The following is a 13,217-nucleotide window of genomic DNA, read 5'->3' as shown; positions in this document are numbered from 1 at the left end:
TCACTGTTTTGTTAATTTGTTACCGTGTTGTGAAGACATTGAGTCGAATCCGGGTCCGTCTACTGAAGACATTCTTAAAATCATACGCGACGACATACGAGACCTCAAGCAAACGACAAACAGTAAATTTAGAGAGTCTACCGACAAATTGAACGCTATTGACACGAAATTAGATAACATAGCTTCAACGGTCACCAAATATACAAGTAAGGTTGATGCCTTGCAAGAGACAGTTGACAGCCTGCTTTTGAAGATTGACGACCTCGAGAACCGAAGCAGACGCAATAACCTCATCATTTTTGGAGTAAAGGAAGCAAAAGGGGAGCGAATTGCCTCTCTTGAGCGGACAGTATCGAAAGATATCCTTGAGGACCTGCTGAAGCTGCCCAACGTGGATATTGAACGAATTCACAGAATCGGTAGGCCAACAGAGAATAAGTGTCGTCCAGTGATTCTCAAACTTTTTGATGGGAGAGACAAATTTAGAATTTTGAAGAACTGTGGTAAATTGCGAGATTCGGAATTCAGTATTTCGGAGGACTTTTCGCCTAGGGTGCAGTCTATCCGTAAGAAGCTTTGGGCAAGTACCAAAGTAAACAGGTCGAATGGGGATAAGGTCACCCTTGTTTTCGACAAGGTTAGAATCAATGGAACCCTTTACTTTTGCAATGAGGCGCGGAACGAACTTGTCCAGTCTCCTAGTCAATGACCACGCTCTTGGGATGACTGCACCCAACAGTGCAATCCAAACAACCCCCAACCACAGCCAATAGTTTCTCAAAACCGAATAGCTTTATCCTTAATGAATGTCAACGCTAGAAGCATTGTAAATAAAACCGACGATCTGGAAGGTTTACTCACTGCCTATGATCCCGACATCACCGTGGTAACAGAGACTTGGCTTCACGATAGCATAGATGATGCAGATGTTGTGCCTGTAACGCATGAAATTATCCGGCATGATCGATGTTCAAGAGGGGGAGGAGTGGCACTTCTGATGAAGAAAGGCATTCAGTATACGCTGGTCCCACACAATAGGCAGATTGAAATGGTGTGGATAGCTACCAAACTTTCCTGCCAAAACGTACTTATCGGAGCTGTCTATCGACCACCCAATGCTGACATCTCTATGTTGGAGGCACTACACGACTTTCTGTACGACAACAAAAAGCGCTACAGTTGCGTTATAATGAGTGGCGACTTCAACATGCCTAATATAGATTGAGACTTGATGTGTGCTACTTCAACATGCCAACACGCGGATATGTTGCTAGATATCGCATATGCATTCGATCTACACCAGGTAGTGCATACCCCAACGCGCCAAACTGCGGTTTCGAGTTCGATTCTTGACCTCGTCTTCATATCCGAAAACGTTAGTCAGCTAGGTTATACTGTCGATGTCGTGCCCGGCATATCGGATCATTTCTCTGTCCTTCTTAAAAGCCAACTGTGGCGTAAAGCTGAGCGCAGCAAGCCAAAGCCCTACTATGATTTCAATAATGCGGACGATGTTAGCATATTAGACTTCCTAGAACAAGACTATGATTTCTTTTTGCAGTGTCACAGGAACTTTACAACTGTTAACAGTTTGTGGTTGCACTTCAAATGTGCGGTGCGTCATTGCATGAATAAATACATCCCGAAAAAACACAAGAGCAAACGACGAAGCCCCTGGATAACGCGCGAAATCCTTCATCTAAAGCGGCGCGTAAAACGACTATCGTCGAAAAAGCACAGAGATAGCGGCACCTTGGCTATGCTGCGATCGGATTTGCGTTCGAAAATAAAATCGTCCAGATTCACTTTTTTCAACGTCAAAATGCACAACTTCCTTTCCAGCGACCCGAGAAAGCTTTGGCTTCATTTGACACAAAAGAAGGAACCAGTTAATAAATTGAAAATACACGATAAGGACGTCACTGACCCAACCTGTATAGCAACGGCATACAACAACTACTTTTCGTCCGTTTTTCTGCGCAGTGCCGATAACAATGTAGATTTCAGCAACGCATCTATGTATGAACTTCGAGAGCTACTAATCACAGAAGAAGGTATTTTTTCAGCATTGCTTAGCTTAGACATTAGGAAATCTTCGGGACCAGACGAAATCCCAAATGCATTTTTGTTTAGATACGCGGAGTGGTGTGCCAAGTATCTTTATATTATTTTTACCGAAAGTTTGCAGAAAGGAGAAGTTCCTTCTGACTGGAAAATAGGTAAAATTATACCGATACACAAAACTGGCGATAAGCTCACAGTGACTAATTATCGCCCGGTGTCGCTGTTGTGCACAGCTAGCAAGGTATTAGAACATTTTCTTTTCAAACATTTAAGCAGCTTCCTAGAAGGCAACAATTTTTTCTTGAACAGTCAGCACTGATTTAGGCGCGGCCTTTCAACAGTGACACAGTTACTTCACATTACTAATGATTTGTTTGCAGTTCTTGATAATAGTGGCCAGGTCGACATAATCTTTCTAGACTTTGAAAAAGCCTTTGACCGCGTGTCGCATTCCAAAATGATATTAAAACTAAAGGGTCTCATTAGAAATGAGCGTATTCTGCGATGGCTTGACTCTTACCTAACGCAACGCCAACAATATGTTCAAATAGGTGACTCTAAATCATCAATGGCTCCAGTCCTTTCAGGCGTTCCTCAAGGGTCCGTCCTTGGACCATTACTTTTTCTTGTATATCTGAATGATCTCTCGCTTGACACTGCCGTACAATGTCGATTTTTCGCGGATGACGGCGTTGTTTATCATGCCATTCAAACTAAAGATGACCAATTACTATTAAGCAATTCCCTAACATCAATTTCTAAGTGGTGCCAGACCTGGAAAATGAGCCTAAATATCCCTAAGTGCTCCCAAATGACCGTAACAAAAAAGAAGAGTCCACTATCGCATGCATACAAAATTAACGACGTTGGGATTACGCTTGTCGATACGTTTAAATATCTGGGGATTGAAATATCTCGCGATTTAAGATGGAGTGCGCACATTCAAAACATAGTTTCGTCATCCTCAAAAAGACTATGGTTACTTCGGCAACGTCTGAAGCACTATACGAGCAAAACAAAACTAGTTGGTTATACTTCACTGGTGCGTTCACTGCTTGAATATGGTGATATCGTTTGGGACCCGCACACTAAGACTGATACAGATAAGCTGGAAAAAGTCCAAAAAAGAGCACTCAGGTTCATTTTTAATGCCTACGGAAGACAGGTGTCACTATCCGATCTCCGTTCAAGGTCTGGTCTTCCAACACTGGAGGAACGCCGTAAGTTACACCGTCTCAAGATGCTTTACACGATAGTCAACGGCCAAACTAAAATGAATTTGAGAATTACTTACAGTTTAACACGTGTAGAAGTACCCGCGGAAAGCACGAACTTACCCTTATTGTACCCCAGGCTAGAACTGTCGCTTATCAATTTTCATTTTTTCCTAGAACGATAAGAGACTGGATCAGGCTTCCACAAGAGGTAACGTACAAGCGTACCATCGACTCTTTCTTATCAGCTATTTCTCAGATGTGAGCGAAGCACGCAATTCCTTTCGTACCGAATTTTTATTTAACTCGTGTCTTTAGTTTCGCAGAGATTGTTGTGCGCAGTAGCGTACTAGTATGATCTGTGTTGCACTGTGTTTGACCTTGCTGTGTTCGAATTTTATTTCGACATTTTCTTTGCTTGTACGGTGTCCCTTTTCTTTTTTCTATACCACTCCTGCTTTGGCTGCCAAAAAGCAGCTGGCAGTATTGTCAAATAATAATAATAATAATAATAATAATAATAATAATAATAATAATAATAATAATAATAATTGCTTCATAATACTGCTGGACTAGTGATGGCCAATGGGCTGAATTCAACCAGCACACTGCTCACTTTCATATTCAATAGCCACTGTCTCTATCTTGCTCGAAGCGCCGCATTAGTGAAACAGCAAGAAAAAGAATGCCTGAAAATTTTGGAAATAATGTATGAAAGAAGCGCTATTTTCGACCTGATGCAAATCAATTACAACACAACAAAATCAGACACAAACAATAGGTGCAAGAAAGACAACGGTTTGCTAAAAAAATGAACAGGTTCTTACAAGAGAACTGCACGGTACAACTCTGACAATTTTCTCAGACACAAAGATGATTTTATCCGTGTTATATAAGACGTTACAACACTACCGAATACACTCTCGCACATTTGAAGCGCGTTTTTTAAAACGTGATTGGCAGCCGATGAGATTTTTGATGAAGAAGCGCATTTTAGGGCCCATCGGGCGTGTACATATTAAGGCGCAAGAAAATGCAGCTGAACAGTGATGTTTCTCCGTTGAGCCTTCAACACTGGGGTGATTCCCTAACCGAGGCATGTCGGATGTTCAGACGCAGCGTTGAATATAGACTTGGGCTTGAGTACACTTCCAGGAACGAGGATACAGATGCGCATATATGCAGAAATCTGCTCGGAAGTCATGTGGCGCATAATCTAAGAATCACGGTGAAAATTGTGGAAACAATAACACACCATCAAGATTTCGAAATTTTTGGATCCAAAGTTGTTTCCTTTGTCGCCGAGAACAAGCTTGTACGCCGAGAAGGAACGCTGGACGTCGACAAATGTTATTGCAGTGTAGTTGTACTTGGGAACTTAACCAACACCGGAATCCCAGAGTGCTCACCGGCAAGAACTCCCGATATTTCTTTGAGGGCAGAAAATCCTTCGTTTTATCCAAGACCGATTGTAACTTCGTGCCTACCTTTTCGGCTACTGGTCCTTTAGGAACGGCGGCGATGCGTTGCTGTGTATTCAGAATCACCTAAATGTTCCTAAACGGAGTTTTGCCCGAACTTTCAAGTTTATAATGTTTACCAGGAACGTGAAGTTAGCGAACAAATATACGAGCTCTCTTTGGAAGATATCTTCAGAGAGGGCAGCTTGAGCCTTCCTGACTGGAGCACTCGCGTCAACACCTGAAAAGGCGTTGATCACTGCCTTCACTTCAGAAAAGTTGCACTTGTTATACTAATGAAGGAATCAATGAATGGGGACGAAATGCAAAAAAAATTGGCCGCCATCCCATCCTGAGAACGTGAATGTCCAGCGAAGCTGTATCAAACACCACACATGGTCGAGCATTGTATTTATGCTGTTCGTCAGGTGTCTTTAATTTCCGTGGTCTAATCATGGCAGTCTTAGTATGAACTGAATGAGTTGCTAGACAGGTCTCCCTTTTATTTATGAAAGCGCGGTGACGTAACTAAGTATATATATTGTAAAGGAATAGAGGAGACAGACAGCACCCGTTCCTGGGCCAGCTGTTCTTTTCTCTTCGTCGCCGTCTTCTCCATCTGCCCGCGTCCGCAGTAGGAGCGCGCGAGCCCCAGTGCCTCTCTTTCTCTTCATTACACTCGGCCACGCTGCTGAAGACAGCTCTGGCAGTTGTGAGGGCGCGCTGCTGGAAAATCATTGCATACAAGACTTGGGAACGGAAGTAGTCGTCGTTCAGACCGTCCAGCGCGCAACCCGCTTCTCGGGGGGTCGGCACTGACTGTTGCACTCTGGTCGCAGGTCCCGGCGGCGATTGTCTCGTCGCACCTGGAAAAACGGAGCAGGCGATCTCAGACACTGAAACGCCGTCTGTCTCATAAAGCGGGTTCGGTCGCACTGGCTGCAGTCTGTCGCAGTGAAAAGGTCCTTCGAGGTGCTGGAAGCGGCTGGTCTTGACAAAACATCACGCGCAGCCTAACTGTGCTCTTCAGAGGCCGTACCATTGGCAGGATATGATTGGCCTGCGTTGTGCATTGTGAAAGGCGGTCTTGTGAGCTTTTGAAGGCTCGAAGCAGGAGACGGCTGTCTCTGCGCCGAAACCGATGGTCTCCTGCGCGCCTTTTGAGATGGCCTGTTGCGGGTATTGCGCGTTGATAGTCGCTTGTGGCGTCTTGCAGTCTCTTAGCAACGAATGAGTGTCTCCGCATTCGGCCAATGACTGCTGCGAAGTAAGAAGGTGTGGTTCAGATGGGGTCCGAAGCATTTCATGTCTAGGATCCATGGACAGATTGGTGGGGTGCTGTAGTGGTAGCGCTCCATCATCGGAGTTCGACGAAATACTAGGTGATGGTTGATCCTTACCCACGGCACCGGAACATGATGATGGGCCCGCAATTCCCAGCGGGAAAGTTGTTCGGTGCTCTTCAACTCGAACTTCGTTTTCGGTGCCCGTCGTTTTGAGCTGAGCCTCGAGTAAGAGCCCTCCGGCCTCCCGGCAGCGAGCCACAGATGGGGTCCGCCGTGTGCTATCTACCGCTTGGTGTGGGGCTGATCTCGTCCGGTGAGCTGGCGCACCCATGTGTCCAAGCAAAGGCGAGCTTCGAAATTGCATCGCCGACTGTGGTGAATGGCATGTCATCTCGGGCTCTGACAATGATGGTGTGGTGTAGGGTGTCGAAGCGGAGTCCGAGACCCACAGTGGAAAAAGTAGCTGGCAACGGAGTCTAATGCACGACAGACCGTGAGCCCATACGCCAAAACCTTGTCGGGTGCAACTGCAGCAGTGGTATGGTGCTGCTCCCGAGCTTCGCGCGGTTGCCATCGTAGTAGCTCGGGTTGCATAGACGGCCGTGTCAAAGTAGGAGGGCGCCGTCCACTTCCCCACGACTGGGGTGGAGTCGACGGCGTCACCCGATGAACCAGTGTGTACTGCGGGACAGCCTGCGGCCCTCCCTGTCGAGGCGCTACTGGACACACCTGCCGCAGGATCGAAGCGGTAGCTCTCCGGAGCGCCGTGCGCAGAACTGCGCTGAACGGACTCACCGCAGGCATAAGAAAGCCGGCCGAAAGCAGCTATCAAAGCTGCGCTCCATGCCGGCCAGGACCGCTGCTTGATGCCTTCGTAGTTGTCTCATGCCTTCGCGGCACCGCAAAGTCGTTTCGGTGCAAAAAGTCATCTTGTGTGGTCAGGCCAGGCATGACGATCACCTCAGGCATTGATATTGCGAACCCAAAAGATGGCGTCGTCTTGAAATCCGCGAAACGCCATTATTTCCACAAAAACCGGCTGCAGGGAAGCGTGGACGGCGTTCCCAGGCAGGACGCAATCGCTGAACCATGCGAAGGCGGTCGTCATAGCCTGGAACTGTTGTGTCAGCTTGGCGATGGCGTGGACGAGGTTATAGGAACATCTCTGTCCTAGAGCCGCCGAGGAGGTTTGGATGCCGTCCCCGGACGGTGAGGTAGTGTGGCGGGCTCCATACCTGAGGAAGCGTGTACGGCGTTCTAGGGCAGGAGGGACCCGGTGCGACGAAGAACCGCGCGAGCAAACACTTAAGGCTGGAACGCCTTAAGGCAGGTAAGTTGTAGATTGCCCCATCGTAAAATAATAAAGGAGACAGAGACAGCACCCGTTCCTGGGCCAGCTGTTCTATTCTATTCCTCGTCGTCCTGCCCACGTCCGCAGTCCGAGCGCGCGAGCCCCAGTGCCACCCTTTATCTTCATTACAATATCACACACACACACACACACACACACACACACACACACACACACACACACACACACACACACACACACACACACACACACACACACACACACACACACACACGTATATATATATATATATATATATATATATATATATATATATATATATATATACCCACCGCGGTGCCTTCATCCTCTGAGGCGTTGCGCTGCTGAGCACGAGATCGCGGGATCGAATCCCGGCCGCGGCGGCCGCATTTCGACGGAGGCGAAATGCAAAAACGCCCGTGTGCTTGCGTTGTAGTGCATGTTAAAGAACCCCAGGTGGTCAAAATTAATCCGGAGCCCTCCACAACGGCGTGCCTCATAATCAGAACTGGTTTTGGCACGTAAAACCCCAGACAATATATATATATATATATATATATATATATATATATATATTCAAAAAAGGAAAAAATACGAACGTTTATGGCATATTTACTGACTGACGTTTCGGCCGGAGGACCGGCCTTCGTCGGAGTGAAAGGTGAGTGAAAGGCCTTCGTCCTTTTTTGAATATGCCTTCGGGTCTGGCACGAAACCCTTCATCTTGTATGCCTATATATATATATATATATATATATATATATATATATATATATATATATATATATATAATGAACGAGAAGAAAGGGAACCGAGGGGCCCGATTTTTAATAAGCATATCATAATAAGGCAACAAACAATAACACCAAGGACAACATAGGGGAAAATTACTTGTACTTAATAATTGAATTAAAGCAATGATAAAGTAATGAAAATGGATGAAAAAACAACTTTCCGCAGGTAGAGAACGAACCCACGTCTTCGCATTACGCGTACGATGCTCTAACTATTGAGCTACCGCGGAGCCGTTTACCTATCCACTTTCTGGGGTATGTATGTTTTACAACTTGAACTAACCCTGGGAGTGTTAGCCAGCGCAACCACTGACAAACCTAGGGGCGGATGTGGAACATCCTTTCTGCCGCAGGCGTCACGAGCACGTGATCTTTTTGGGTGATGGCTTTATTATGATATTATTATGAATTGCCTTATTATGATATGCTTATTAAAAATCGGGCCCCTCGGTTCCCTTTCTTCTCGTTCATTACATAACGAGGGCTTGAATCCGGCAACATTGATGCCTTCAGGTAGCATATGTGGGTTTATTGACCAGTTGCCATCACCCAAAAAGATCACGTGCTCGTGACGCCTGCGGCAGAAAGGATGTTCCACATCCGCGCCTAGGTTTGTGAGTGCACCCGCCGTGGTTGCTCAGTGGCTATGGTGTTGGGCTGCTGAGCACGAGGTCGCGGGATCGAATCCCGGCCACGGCGGCCGCATTTCGATGGGGGCGAAATGCGAAAACACCCGTGTACTTAGATTTAGGTGCACGTTAAAGAACCCCAGGTGGTCCAAATTTCCGGAGTCCCCCACTACGGCGTGCCTCATAATCAGAACTGGTTTTGGCACGTAAAACCCTATAATTTAATTTTTTTTTTAGGTTTGTGAGTGGTGGCGCTGGCTAACACTCCCAGGGTTAGTTCAAGTTGTAAAACATAAGCACCCCAGAAAGTGGATGGGAAAACGGCTCCGCGGTAGCTCAATGGTGAGAGCATCGTACGCGTAATGCGAAGACGTTGGTTCGTTCCCCACCTGCGGAAAGTTGTTTTTTCATCCATTTTCATTTTCATTACTTTATCATTTCTTTAATTCAATTATTAAGTACAAGTAATTTTCCCCTATACTGTCCTTGGTGTTATTATTTGTTGCCTTATTATGATATGCTTATATATATATATATATATATATATATATATATATATATAATACGGCGGATACATATTCTGTATGCCTGATGGCAAAGAAAGATACGCCGTTTGCCTTCAATTGTGAACCTGGCGTTTTCTGTTTACGCCACGAACTTTTCCGACCAACGAGAAGTATACAGCTTCGCTGTAAAATTATGCGTGGCTGTGCTACCGCAAATACCAGGGACCAGCGGAGCTGGGGAAAGCTTAGTAAAGTAGTGGCAAACCACACACTTAGTTTCCTGGCGCTCAGGAGTTCTTCGCGATGTTCTGCGTAGTATCGCAATGAATTCAACCGGCCACGTTCACAAGCCTCCGGATCTTCATTTCTTCGCCTACGGGAACTATCGGCTTCCCTATATCTAAACTCGGGATGTTCTCTTCAGCGACGCTTGGTTTCAGCTTCCCTAGCTCTCGCTTCAGACTTTCGGAAGTAACTAGTGTCCAGTTCTCTGGTCAAAACCTGCCGAGCCGCCGCCAGAGGCATCGGTTACAGTCACGGACACCAGGCGCGTTCGGCGCGAACGCGGGGAAACACGATCGGCGTCGGCAGCAGCTCTACGCGTCCCACTACCACATGCCTCACTCCTCCTCTCCACCTCGCATCCGCTATTCTGCGCGATGCATTTTTTATACTCTGCTTTCACTCTCTCTCAGCTCTCTCTCCCCCATCTCGGCGAAGCTATCGCACAGCTGGTACGGAGTATAGCGTTTTGTGTTTACGCCACGAAATTTTCCGATCAACGAGAAGTATACAGATTCGCTGTAATTCGTCGGCCCTTCCACTCCGTGAAGATGGTTAACCAGCGAAGCTGAAATGTGCGGCCCCGCTGTTTATCTCTGGGTTAATCCCGAGGGTTCATTAAAGTATTTCTCAATTATGAGGTTACACACACATTCGGCTGCGACGCAGAGAACGACGTCACAGACGGTATGGCCGCAGTCCGCCGTTGTCGCTTGCGTTCGACGTCTCCAGTTTGCTCGGCGGCGCGGTTAGCAGCATTCTCTCGCCCATTGTCGCTTCCAATTCTTCGAAATTAAATTGATTCAAAATTAAATCTGTCCGTTACGTAAGGCAATGAATGGCCCATACCCCCTTATGCAAAGGCTCTTAGGTAAACGCGGCCTCCCCATGGCGACGACAGAAGAGAAGTGAAATTCTACGCTGGAATGATGAGCGGCAACGCAGCCAGCTACGGAAGAAGACGACGACGCTCGAGCCAATGCTAATTATGATAGTTTTCTGTACACAGGCTATTTCGCCTAGCCATATACGATTGCGCCTAGACATATAAATTTTCGCTTTAAAACACCCTGCGAACGGTAAAAAACCTCAGGTGGTTGAAATTATAATGCGGAATCCTCCACTGGGGCTTCCCTCGGTGGCGTTTGTGGGTAAAATCCATCAATTATCTGAACGCCTTCATGGCTAACAGCTCCTGTTGCGACTCTAGCAGGCCCACCATGGTGATGAGCTCATTCATTAAAAGTATGTTGGGCGACGCGCTAGCGCATTTAAACGGATTCTATTGCAAAGCAGCAGCCGATGTTTTATTATACTGCAGGAAGTCCCCACAGTATATACTTCAGGAATTCGCTAATAGAGAGTACTGCATTGGAACGGGTGTGGCTAGTCAACACCTCCTCCCGCCTTTTATGTTTAGAGGGATTGAAAACATACACCTATTCCAATAGTCTTTGCCCGGCAGTGTAGTTGCAACCGCGCGGTCCGCTCGTTCCACCGCAAATGCTTTAACCTCGGCCCGCTCCTGTCTCCCAACTCGTTCCCCCTCTTCAATTATTTTTTAAAAACATGCTGGCATTCGTAATTTTCAATTGTTTCTAAGAACCGAGCATACTGAGAAAAACATCGTAGTTCGGCAAAGAAAGCAAAAAAAAAATCTTGGCAATCTTCTCTCCCATTTTTGCACCCCATGGGACGAAAACAAACGGAAAACTTCGTCTTTTTCACAATCCTTTTCTCCGGTTTAGATCCGCATTTCACACCACGGTATGATTTCTTTGAAGCTCTACACACAAGGCGCCTGAGGTCAAGTCTATTGTCAAGAAAATAAAGGCAATTGCAATAGTCATTTCATCGGCTCTGTACATTAAATACGAATATTGCTCAGCACGACATGGATATTAAACAAGAGAGTAACAAAATGCTGAAAACCTTGAGCCTGCCTGAACACATTTTTCTACTATTACGTTTTATTTTATTTTTAAGCTTTTTCAATGTGACATGCGGAGGCCAACGCTGGGCTTTATTGTGCGGACAAAAACAGCGCCTATATGGCTTCACAACTTCGCCACCGCCGAGGCCCGACTCTGCCCTCCGCGCCTCTATAACTGGAGATGAAGCTAATGAAATAAGGGGAACAAACAAAAGGAGCAGAATCAAAAGCGAACTCCTCCAAACCACCGAGTAATAAAAAAAAAAGGAAAGGAAAAGAAAGAGAAAAAAGGCTGAAGGCCATTGCCACGAATGTGAGGTGGACGAATAACACGCGCCACAAATTAGCCAAGTTACGTGGACTCTCGCAAGCAAGAAGATCCCGTCCTTCTCAGAGGGCGTCACCATAATGTGTTGGCGGGAAAAGTTAAAGAAGAAAGAAAACGAAGCGAATACGAGAAGAATGAAACGCAAGAATAGGCACCGGAAAAAGAAAAGAAAAAGACCTGCAGGGAAACGAAAGATGGAGACAATGAGAGCTGGCGACGTAAGAACTCACTCCAATCAGGCCGGCCACTCTGCGAGCACTATCGTATGAGGGCTCTCGGCTCCCTGCTCAAGTGCGTTCGCATCCCCAACAGGCCATTTGCTCCCTCCCCGGCTACGCCAAGCGTCGGCGCCCCGAACTGCTTCGTTGCACGCGCATTCTCGGAGACGCGCTAGTGGCCCGTTAAGCTATGGGTTCCCCCGTGCTGAGCCTGGTGAGCTACGGTCCTGAGGTTCGCCGCTTTCCCCGATCACGCTTGGCGCGGCCACATCGAAACATGCTGAATTCCTTGTAGTACGTTCTGAAAGCTTCCCCCTTTATTCCTTTCATTTTTTCGCCCAGAGCTTCCTGGAGAAGCACGATAAAGAAAAAGCATGCAGCGATGTCTTCTGTAGTCTCGAAAGCTTGCTGCAGACAGCATGACAGTGGACCGGTGCAAGGCGCCAACAAACACGAATGATAAGAATCATCATTGTAGCAGCCACGGGAGATAATGTTGGGTGAAGTCCATTGAAAAAAATTATATCTTGTACGTTACGTTATATTCGACGTTTTGTTCCCTGGGCGATTTTTTTTTTTTAGTTGCTGTTTATTTTGTTCACTCGAATGCCCTGAATCGCATTAGATGAGTGAAATAGCACAGGCGGTGTAGAAAACAAGGTTATTTAGGTGCATAAATAACATGATTAGAGTGAGGAAAATGTTGACTAATACAAATCAAATTCGTTAGTTAACGTATTTGAACCCCACAAAGTGAAAAAAGTATGGTTGATCCCTCTTTCATAGGAATTGGTAGAGCACGAAACTGAAACGTGTCTTCACAGAAGCTGTTGCATGTTTCCTTCATCAACTCATGGTCTGCTGCAGCGAAAAGCCCATGATTTGCGGGACGGCGACCGTGTTGCATGTTTGCTTCGCGCGCGGCGTCTTTGTTGGCGAACGCAGCTGAAACGCGCCAGGCGTCTCAACGCACTAACTTGCCCGCGAGAAATCGGTAAGGGCGTTCCAAGCCGCTTGTCGGTGCATGCGTCCGTGGCGTAATGATTTCAATGTCGGGCTTCTGTACTAGAGCTCCTGGGTTCGACACTTTTAATAATGTTTATTTTATTATTTAGTATACACAGTACTTCGTTGAAAATGACGAGTTTACAAAGTCACGAAGCCGTTTAC

This window comes from Dermacentor silvarum, chromosome 1 (genome assembly GCF_013339745.2).
Source record: "Dermacentor silvarum isolate Dsil-2018 chromosome 1, BIME_Dsil_1.4, whole genome shotgun sequence".
NCBI classification, from domain to species: domain Eukaryota; kingdom Metazoa; phylum Arthropoda; class Arachnida; order Ixodida; family Ixodidae; genus Dermacentor; species Dermacentor silvarum.
The sequence above is the reverse complement of the archived record's forward strand: the minus strand, read 5'-3'. Positions refer to the sequence as shown.